This window comes from Ranitomeya imitator, chromosome 1 (genome assembly GCF_032444005.1).
Source record: "Ranitomeya imitator isolate aRanImi1 chromosome 1, aRanImi1.pri, whole genome shotgun sequence".
Lineage (NCBI taxonomy): Eukaryota > Metazoa > Chordata > Amphibia > Anura > Dendrobatidae > Ranitomeya > Ranitomeya imitator.
The window spans coordinates 31,981,371-31,994,437 of NC_091282.1; the positions used below are offsets into that span (position 1 = coordinate 31,981,371).

Below are 13,067 nucleotides of genomic sequence, written 5' to 3' on the forward strand. Positions count from 1 at the left end.
GTCAGGGGAATCGTGACAATAACAGCCCTATACTGTACTCCACTAACACCACTATACAGCCCACATAACAGCTCTATACTGTACAAACTCCACTATACAGCCCACATAACAGCTCTATACTGTACTGTACTAACACCACTATACAGCCCACATAACAGCTCTATACTGTACTGTACTAACACCACTATACAGCCCACATAACAGCTCTATACTGTACAAACTCCACTATACAGCCCACATAACAGCTCTATACTGTACTGTACTAACACCACTATACAGCCCACATAACAGCTCTATACTGTACTGTACTAACACCACTATACAGCCCACATAACAGCTCTATACTGTACAAACTCCACTATACAGCCCACATAACAGCTCTATACTGTACTGTACTAACACCACTATACAGCCCACATAACAGCTCTATACTGTACTGTACTAACACCACTATACAGCCCACATAACAGCTCTATACTGTACTGTACTGTCACGATATGGTATGAAATATCATAAGTAGTTCTCTAGCACTATACTGTACTGTACTAACACCACTATACAGCCCACATAACAGCTCTATATTGTACTGCACTAACACCACTATACAGCCCACATAACAGCTCTATACTATACTGTACTAACACCACTATACAGCCCACATAACAGCTCTATACTGTACTGTACTAACACCACTATACAGCCCACATAACAGCTCTATACTGTACTGTACTAACACCACTAAACAGCCCACATAACAGCGCTATACTGTACTGTACTAACACCACTATACAGCCCACATAACAGCACTATACTGTACTGTACTAACACTATACAGCCCACATAACAGCTCTATACTGTACTAACCACTATACAGCCTACATAACAGCACTATACTGTACTGTACTAACACCACTATACAGCCCACATAACAGCTCTATACTGTACTAACCACTATACAGCCTACATAACAGCACTATACTGTACTGTACTAACACCACTATACAGCCCACATAACAGCTCTATACTGTACTGTACTAACACCACTATACAGCCCACATAACAGCACTATACTGTACTGTACTAACACCACTATACAGCCCACATAACAGCCCTATACTGTACTCCACTAACACCACTATACAGCCCACATAACAGCTCTATACTGTACTAACTCCACTATACAGCCCACATAACAGCTCTATACTGTACTGTACTAACACCACTATACAGCCCACATAACAGCTCTATACTGTACTGTACTAACACCACTATACAGCCCACATAACAGCTCTATACTGTACTGTACTAACACCACTATACAGCCCACATAACAGCACTATACTGTACTGTACTAACACCACTATACAGCCCACATAACAGCGCTATACTGTACTGTACTAACACCACTATACAGCCCACATAACAGCACTATACTGTACTGTACTAACACCACTATACAGCCCACATAACAGCTCTATACTGTACTGTACTAACACCACTATACAGCCCACATAACAGCTCTATACTGTACTGTACTAACACCACTATACAGCCCACATAACAGCTCTATACTGTACTATACTAACACCACTATACAGCCCACATAACAGCACTATACTGTACTGTACTAACACCGCTATACAGCCCACATAACAGCTCTATACTGTACTGTACTAACACCGCTATACAGCCCACATAACAGCTCTATACTGTACTGTACTAACCACTATACAGCCCACATAACAGCACTATACTGTACAGTACTAACACCACTATAAAGCCCACATAACAGCACTATACTGTACTGTACTAACACCACTATACAGCCCACATAACAGCTCTATACTGTACTGTACTAACACCACTATACAGCCCACATAACAGCACTATACTGTACTGTACTAACACCGCTATACAGCCCACATAACAGCTCTATACTGTACTGTACTAACACCACTATACAGCCCACATAACAGCACTATATTGTACTGTACTAACACCGCTATACAGCCCACATAACAGCTCTATACTGTACTGTACTAAGACCGCTATACAGCCCACATAACAGCACTATACTGTACTGTACTAACACCGCTATACAGCCCACATAACAGCGCTATACTGTACTGTACTAACACCACTATACAGCCCACATAACAGCTCTATACTGTACTATACTAACACCGCTATACAGCCCACATAACAGCTCTATACTGTACTGTACTAACACCACTATACAGCCCACATAACAGCACTATACTGTACTGTACTAACACCGCTATACAGCCCACATAACAGCTCTATACTGTACTGTACTAACACCACTATACAGCCCACATAACAGCTCTATACTGTACTGTACTAACACCACTATACAGCCCACATAACAGCACTATACTGTACTAACACCACTATACAGCCCACATAACAGCTCTATACTGTACTGTACTAACACCACTATACAGCCCACATAACAGCTCTATATTGTACTGTACTAACACCACTATACAGCCCACATAACAGCTCTATACTGTACTGTACTAACACCACTATACAGCCCACATAACAGCTCTATACTGTACTGTACTAACACCACTATACAGCCCACATAACAGCGCTATACTGTACTGTACTAACACCACTATACAGCCCACATAACAGCTCTATACTGTACTAACACCACTATACAGCCCACATAACAGCACTATACTGTACTGTACTAACACTACTATACAGCCCACATAACAGCGCTATACTGTACTGCACTAACACCACTATACAGCCCACATAACAGCACTATACTGTACTGTACTAACACCACTATACAGCCCACATAACAGCCCTATACTGTACTCCACTAACACCACTATACAGCCCACATAACAGCTCTATACTGTACTAACACCACTATACAGCCCACATAACAGCGCTATACTGTACTGCACTAACACCACTATACAGACCACATAACAGCTCTATACTGTACTAACACCACTATACAGCCCACATAACAGCTCTATACTATACTGTACTAACACCACTATACAGCCCACATAACAGCACTATACTGTACTGTACTAACACCACTATACAGCCCACATAACAGCCCTATACTGTACTGTACTAACACCACTATACAGCCCACATAACAGCCCTATACTGTACTCCACTAACACCACTATACAGCCCACATAACAGCTCTATACTGTACTAACACCACTATACAGCCCACATAACAGCGCTATACTGTACTGTACTAACACCACTATACAGCCCACATAACAGCTCTATACTGTACTGAACTGACACCACTATACAGCCCACATAACAGCTCTATACTGTACTGTACTAACACCACTATACAGCCCACATAACAGCGCTATACTGTACTGTACTAACACCACTATACAGCCCACATAACAGCTCTATACTGTACTGTACTAACACCACTATACAGCCCACATAACAGCTCTATACTGTAATGTACTAACACCGCTATACAGCCCACATAACAGCACTATACTGTACTGTACTAACACCACTATACAGCCCACATAACAGCTCTATACTGTACTGTACTAACACCACTATACAGCCCACATAACAGCTCTATACTGTACTGTACTAACACCACTATACAGCCCACATAACAGCGCTATACTGTACTGTACTAACACCGCTATACAGCCCACATAACAGCTCTATACTGTACTAACACCACTATACAGCCCACATAACAGCTCTATACTGTACTGTACTACCACCACTATACAGCCCACATAACAGCACTATACTGTACTGTACTAACACCGCTATACAGCCCACATAACAGCTCTATACTGTACTAACACCACTATACAGCCCAAATAACAGCTCTATACTGTACTGTACTAACACCACTATACAGCCTACATAACAGCACTATACTGTACTGTACTAACACCACTATACAGCCCACATAACAGCGCTATACTGTACTGTACTAACACCACTATACAGCCCACATAACAGCACTATACTGTACTGTACTAACACCACTATACAGCCTACATAACAGCTCTATACTGTACTGTACTAACACCACTATACAGCCCACATAACAGCTCTATACTGTACTGTACTAACACCACTATACAGCGCACATAACAGCTCTATACTGTACTGTACTAACACCACTATACAGCCCACATAACAGCGCTATACTGTACTAACACCACTATACAGCCTACATAACAGCACTATACTGTACTGTACTAACACCACTATACAGCCCACATAACAGCTCTATATTGTACTGTACTAACACCACTATACAGCCCACATAACAGCTCTATACTGTACTGTACTAACACCACTATACAGCCCACATAACAGCTCTATACTGTACTGTACTAACACCACTATACAGCCCACATAACAGCTCTATACTGTACTAACACCACTATACAGCCCACATAACAGCTCTATACTGTACTGTACTAACACCACTATACAGCCCACATAACAGCTCTATACTGTACTAACACCACTATACAGCCCACATAACAGCACTATACTGTACTGTACTAACACCACTATACAGCCCACATAACAGCTCTATACTGTACTGTACTAACACCACTATACAGCCCACATAACAGCTCTATACTGTACTAACACCACTATACAGCCCACATAACAGCTCTATACTGTACTAACACCACTATACAGCTCACATAACAGCTCTATACTGTACTGTACTAACACCACTATACAGCCCACATAACAGCACTATACTGTACTGTACTAACACCGCTATACAGCCCACATAACAGCTCTATACTGTACTGTACTAAAACCACTATACAGCCCACATAACAGCACTATACTGTACTAACACCACTATACAGCCCACATAACAGCACTATACTGTACTAACACCACTATACAGCCCACATAACAGCTCTATACTGTACTGTACTAACACCACTATACAGCCCACATAACAGCACTATACTGTACTGTACTAACACTATACAGCCCACATAACAGCGCTATACTGTACTGTACTAACACCGCTATACAGCCCACATAACAGCTCTATACTGTACTGTACTAACACCACTATACAGCCCACATAACAGCTCTATACTGTACTGTACTAACACCACTATACAGCCCACATAACAGCTCTATACTGTACTGTACTAACAACACTATACAGCCCACATAACAGCACTATACTGTACTGTACTAACACCACTATACAGCCCACATAACAGCTCTATACTGTACTGTACTAACACCACTATACAGCCCACATAACAGCTCTATACTGTACTGTACTTACACCACTATACAGCCCACATAACAGCACTATACTGTACTGTACTATCGCCACTATACAGCCCACATAACAGCTCTATACTGTACTGTACTAACACCACTATACAGCCCACATAACAGCTCTATACTGTACTGTACTAACACCACTATACAGCCCACATAACAGCACTATACTGTACTAACACCACTATACAGCCCACATAACAGCACTATAATGTACTGTACTAACACCACTATATAGCCCACATAACAGCACTATACTGTACTAACACCACTATACAGCCCATATAACAGCTCTATACTGTACTAACACCACTATACAGCCCACATAACAGCTCTATATTGTACTGTACTAACACCACTATACAGCCCACATAACAGCGCTATACTGTACTGTACTAACACCGCTATACAGCCCACATAACAGCTCTATACTGTACTGTACTAACACCACTATACAGCCCACATAACAGCTCTATACTGTACTGTACTAACACCACTATACAGCCCACATAACAGCACTATACTGTACTAACACCACTATACAGCCCACATAACAGCTCTATACTGTACTGTACTAACACCACTATACAGCCCAGATAACAGCACTATACTGTACTGTACTAACACTATACAGCCCACATAACAGCGCTATACTGTACTGTACTAACACCACTATACAGCCCACATAACAGCACTATACTGTACTGTACTAACACTATACAGCCCACATAACAGCTCTATACTGTACTGTACTAACACCACTATACAGCCCACATAACAGCTCTATACTGTACTGTACTAACACCACTATACAGCCCACATAACTGCACTATACTGTACTGTACTAACACTATACAGCCCACATAACAGCTCTATACTGTATTGTACTAACACCACTATACAGCCCACATAACAGCACTATACTGTACTGTACTAACACTATACAGCCCACATAACAGCTCTATACTGTACTGTACTAACACCACTATACAGCCCACATAACAGCTCTATACTGTACTAACACCACTATACAGCCCACATAACAGCTCTATACTGTACTAACCACTATACAGCCCACATAACAGCTCTATACTGTACTGTACTAACACCACTATACAGCCCACATAACAGCACTATACTGTACTGTACTAACACCACTATACAGCCCACATAACAGCTCTATACTGTACTGTACTAACACCACTATACAGCCTACATAACAGCTCTATACTGTACTGTACTAACACCACTATACAGCCCACATAACAGCTCTATACTGTACTGTACTAACACCACTATACAGCCCACATAACAGCTCTATACTGTACTGTACTAACACCACTATACAGCCCACATAACAGCTCTATACTGTACTAACACCACTATACAGCCCACATAACAGCACTATACTGTACTGTACTAACACCGCTATACAGCCTACATAACAGCGCTATACTGTACTAACACCACTATACAGCCCACATAACAGCTCTATACTGTACTGTACTAACACCACTATACAGCCCACATAACAGCACTATACTGTACTAACACCACTATACAGCCCACATAACAGCTCTATACTGTACTGTACTAACACCGCTATACAGCCTACATAACAGCGCTATACTGTACTAACACCACTATACAGCCCACATAACAGCTCTATACTGTACTAACCACTATACAGCCTACATAACAGCACTATACTGTACTGTACTAACACCACTATACAGCCCACATAACAGCTCTATACTGTACTGTACTAACACCACTATACAGCCCACATAACAGCACTATACTGTACTGTACTAACACCACTATACAGCCCACATAACAGCCCTATACTGTACTCCACTAACACCACTATACAGCCCACATAACAGCACTATACTGTACTGTACTAACACCACTATACAGCCCACATAACAGCACTATACTGTACTAACACCACTATACAGCCCACATAACAGCTCTATACTGTACTGTACTAACACCGCTATACAGCCTACATAACAGCGCTATACTGTACTAACACCACTATACAGCCCACATAACAGCTCTATACTGTACTAACCACTATACAGCCTACATAACAGCACTATACTGTACTGTACTAACACCACTATACAGCCCACATAACAGCTCTATACTGTACTGTACTAACACCACTATACAGCCCACATAACAGCACTATACTGTACTGTACTAACACCACTATACAGCCCACATAACAGCCCTATACTGTACTCCACTAACACCACTATACAGCCCACATAACAGCTCTATACTGTACTAACTCCACTATACAGCCCACATAACAGCTCTATACTGTACTGTACTAACACCACTATACAGCCCACATAACAGCTCTATACTGTACTGTACTAACACCACTATACAGCCCACATAACAGCTCTATACTGTACTGTACTAACACCACTATACAGCCCACATAACAGCACTATACTGTACTGTACTAACACCACTATACAGCCCACATAACAGCGCTATACTGTACTGTACTAACACCACTATACAGCCCACATAACAGCACTATACTGTACTGTACTAACACCACTATACAGCCCACATAACAGCTCTATACTGTACTGTACTAACACCACTATACAGCCCACATAACAGCTCTATACTGTACTGTACTAACACCACTATACAGCCCACATAACAGCTCTATACTGTACTATACTAACACCACTATACAGCCCACATAACAGCACTATACTGTACTGTACTAACACCGCTATACAGCCCACATAACAGCTCTATACTGTACTGTACTAACACCGCTATACAGCCCACATAACAGCTCTATACTGTACTGTACTAACCACTATACAGCCCACATAACAGCACTATACTGTACAGTACTAACACCACTATAAAGCCCACATAACAGCACTATACTGTACTGTACTAACACCACTATACAGCCCACATAACAGCTCTATACTGTACTGTACTAACACCACTATACAGCCCACATAACAGCACTATACTGTACTGTACTAACACCGCTATACAGCCCACATAACAGCTCTATACTGTACTGTACTAACACCACTATACAGCCCACATAACAGCACTATATTGTACTGTACTAACACCGCTATACAGCCCACATAACAGCTCTATACTGTACTGTACTAAGACCGCTATACAGCCCACATAACAGCACTATACTGTACTGTACTAACACCGCTATACAGCCCACATAACAGCGCTATACTGTACTGTACTAACACCACTATACAGCCCACATAACAGCTCTATACTGTACTATACTAACACCGCTATACAGCCCACATAACAGCTCTATACTGTACTGTACTAACACCACTATACAGCCCACATAACAGCACTATACTGTACTGTACTAACACCGCTATACAGCCCACATAACAGCTCTATACTGTACTGTACTAACACCACTATACAGCCCACATAACAGCTCTATACTGTACTGTACTAACACCACTATACAGCCCACATAACAGCACTATACTGTACTAACACCACTATACAGCCCACATAACAGCTCTATACTGTACTGTACTAACACCACTATACAGCCCACATAACAGCTCTATACTGTACTGTACTAACACCACTATACAGCCCACATAACAGCGCTATACTGTACTGTACTAACACCACTATACAGCCCACATAACAGCTCTATACTGTACTAACACCACTATACAGCCCACATAACAGCACTATACTGTACTGTACTAACACTACTATACAGCCCACATAACAGCGCTATACTGTACTGCACTAACACCACTATACAGCCCACATAACAGCACTATACTGTACTGTACTAACACCACTATACAGCCCACATAACAGCCCTATACTGTACTCCACTAACACCACTATACAGCCCACATAACAGCTCTATACTGTACTAACACCACTATACAGCCCACATAACAGCGCTATACTGTACTGCACTAACACCACTATACAGACCACATAACAGCTCTATACTGTACTAACACCACTATACAGCCCACATAACAGCTCTATACTATACTGTACTAACACCACTATACAGCCCACATAACAGCACTATACTGTACTGTACTAACACCACTATACAGCCCACATAACAGCCCTATACTGTACTGTACTAACACCACTATACAGCCCACATAACAGCCCTATACTGTACTCCACTAACACCACTATACAGCCCACATAACAGCTCTATACTGTACTAACACCACTATACAGCCCACATAACAGCGCTATACTGTACTGTACTAACACCACTATACAGCCCACATAACAGCTCTATACTGTACTGAACTGACACCACTATACAGCCCACATAACAGCTCTATACTGTACTGTACTAACACCACTATACAGCCCACATAACAGCGCTATACTGTACTGTACTAACACCACTATACAGCCCACATAACAGCTCTATACTGTACTGTACTAACACCACTATACAGCCCACATAACAGCTCTATACTGTAATGTACTAACACCGCTATACAGCCCACATAACAGCACTATACTGTACTGTACTAACACCACTATACAGCCCACATAACAGCTCTATACTGTACTGTACTAACACCACTATACAGCCCACATAACAGCTCTATACTGTACTGTACTAACACCACTATACAGCCCACATAACAGCGCTATACTGTACTGTACTAACACCGCTATACAGCCCACATAACAGCTCTATACTGTACTAACACCACTATACAGCCCACATAACAGCTCTATACTGTACTGTACTACCACCACTATACAGCCCACATAACAGCACTATACTGTACTGTACTAACACCGCTATACAGCCCACATAACAGCTCTATACTGTACTAACACCACTATACAGCCCAAATAACAGCTCTATACTGTACTGTACTAACACCACTATACAGCCTACATAACAGCACTATACTGTACTGTACTAACACCACTATACAGCCCACATAACAGCGCTATACTGTACTGTACTAACACCACTATACAGCCCACATAACAGCACTATACTGTACTGTACTAACACCACTATACAGCCCACATAACAGCGCTATACTGTACTGTACTAACACCACTATACAGCCCACATAACAGCACTATACTGTACTGTACTAACATCACTATACAGCCCACATAACAGCGCTATACTGTATTGTACTAACACCACTATACAGCCCACATAACAGCACTATACTGTACTGTACTAACACCAATATACAGCCTACATAACAGCTCTATACTGTACTGTACTAACACCACTATACAGCCCACATAACAGCTCTATACTGTACTGTACTAACACCACTATACAGCGCACATAACAGCTCTATACTGTACTGTACTAACACCACTATACAGCCCACATAACAGCGCTATACTGTACTAACACCACTATACAGCCTACATAACAGCACTATACTGTACTGTACTAACACCACTATACAGCCCACATAACAGCTCTATTGTACTGTACTAACACCACTATACAGCCCACATAACAGCTCTATACTGTACTGTACTAACACCACTATACAGCCCACATAACAGCTCTATACTGTACTGTACTAACACCACTATACAGCCCACATAACAGCTCTATACTGTACTAACACCACTATACAGCCCACATAACAGCTCTATACTGTACTGTACTAACACCACTATACAGCCCACATAACAGCTCTATACTGTACTAACACCACTATACAGCCCACATAACAGCACTATACTGTACTGTACTAACACCACTATACAGCCCACATAACAGCTCTATACTGTACTGTACTAACACCACTATACAGCCCACATAACAGCTCTATACTGTACTAACACCACTATACAGCCCACATAACAGCTCTATACTGTACTAACACCACTATACAGCTCACATAACAGCTCTATACTGTACTGTACTAACACCACTATACAGCCCACATAACAGCACTATACTGTACTGTACTAACACCGCTATACAGCCCACATAACAGCTCTATACTGTACTGTACTAAAACCACTATACAGCCCACATAACAGCACTATACTGTACTAACACCACTATACAGCCCACATAACAGCACTATACTGTACTAACACCACTATACAGCCCACATAACAGCTCTATACTGTACTGTACTAACACCACTATACAGCCCACATAACAGCACTATACTGTACTGTACTAACACTATACAGCCCACATAACAGCGCTATACTGTACTGTACTAACACCGCTATACAGCCCACATAACAGCTCTATACTGTACTGTACTAACACCACTATACAGCCCACATAACAGCTCTATACTGTACTGTACTAACACCACTATACAGCCCACATAACAGCTCTATACTGTACTGTACTAACAACACTATACAGCCCACATAACAGCACTATACTGTACTGTACTAACACCACTATACAGCCCACATAACAGCTCTATACTGTACTGTACTAACACCACTATACAGCCCACATAACAGCTCTATACTGTACTGTACTTACACCACTATACAGCCCACATAACAGCACTATACTGTACTATCGCCACTATACAGCCCACATAACAGCTCTATACTGTACTGTACTAACACCACTATACAGCCCACATAACAGCTCTATACTGTACTAACACCACTATACAGCCCACATAACAGCACTATACTGTACTAACACCACTATACAGCCCACATAACAGCACTATAATGTACTGTACTAACACCACTATATAGCCCACATAACAGCACTATACTGTACTAACACCACTATACAGCCCATATAACAGCTCTATACTGTACTAACACCACTATACAGCCCACATAACAGCTCTATATTGTACTGTACTAACACCACTATACAGCCCACATAACAGCGCTATACTGTACTGTACTAACACCGCTATACAGCCCACATAACAGCTCTATACTGTACTGTACTAACACCACTATACAGCCCACATAACAGCTCTATACTGTACTGTACTAACACCACTATACAGCCCACATAACAGCACTATACTGTACTAACACCACTATACAGCCCACATAACAGCTCTATACTGTACTGTACTAACACCACTATACAGCCCAGATAACAGCACTATACTGTACTGTACTAACACTATACAGCCCACATAACAGCGCTATACTGTACTGTACTAACACCACTATACAGCCCACATAACAGCACTATACTGTACTGTACTAACACTATACAGCCCACATAACAGCTCTATACTGTACTGTACTAACACCACTATACAGCCCACATAACAGCTCTATACTGTACTGTACTAACACCACTATACAGCCCACATAACTGCACTATACTGTACTGTACTAACACTATACAGCCCACATAACAGCTCTATACTGTATTGTACTAACACCACTATACAGCCCACATAACAGCACTATACTGTACTGTACTAACACTATACAGCCCACATAACAGCTCTATACTGTACTGTACTAACACCACTATACAGCCCACATAACAGCTCTATACTGTACTAACACCACTATACAGCCCACATAACAGCTCTATACTGTACTAACCACTATACAGCCCACATAACAGCTCTATACTGTACTGTACTAACACCACTATACAGCCCACATAACAGCACTATACTGTACTGTACTAACCACTATACAGCCCACATAACAGCTCTATACTGTACTGTACTAACACCACT

The 13,067-nt window shown here is 41.5% G+C and overlaps 1 protein-coding gene across 1 annotated transcript in view; it reads right to left on the reverse strand.

The window, feature by feature from the left end:
- The window catches only part of WDR70 (WD repeat domain 70), a 344,582-nt gene that overhangs the window by 302,140 nt on the left and 29,375 nt on the right, over positions 1-13,067 (reverse strand). The gene's annotated exons all lie outside the window — the stretch shown is intronic.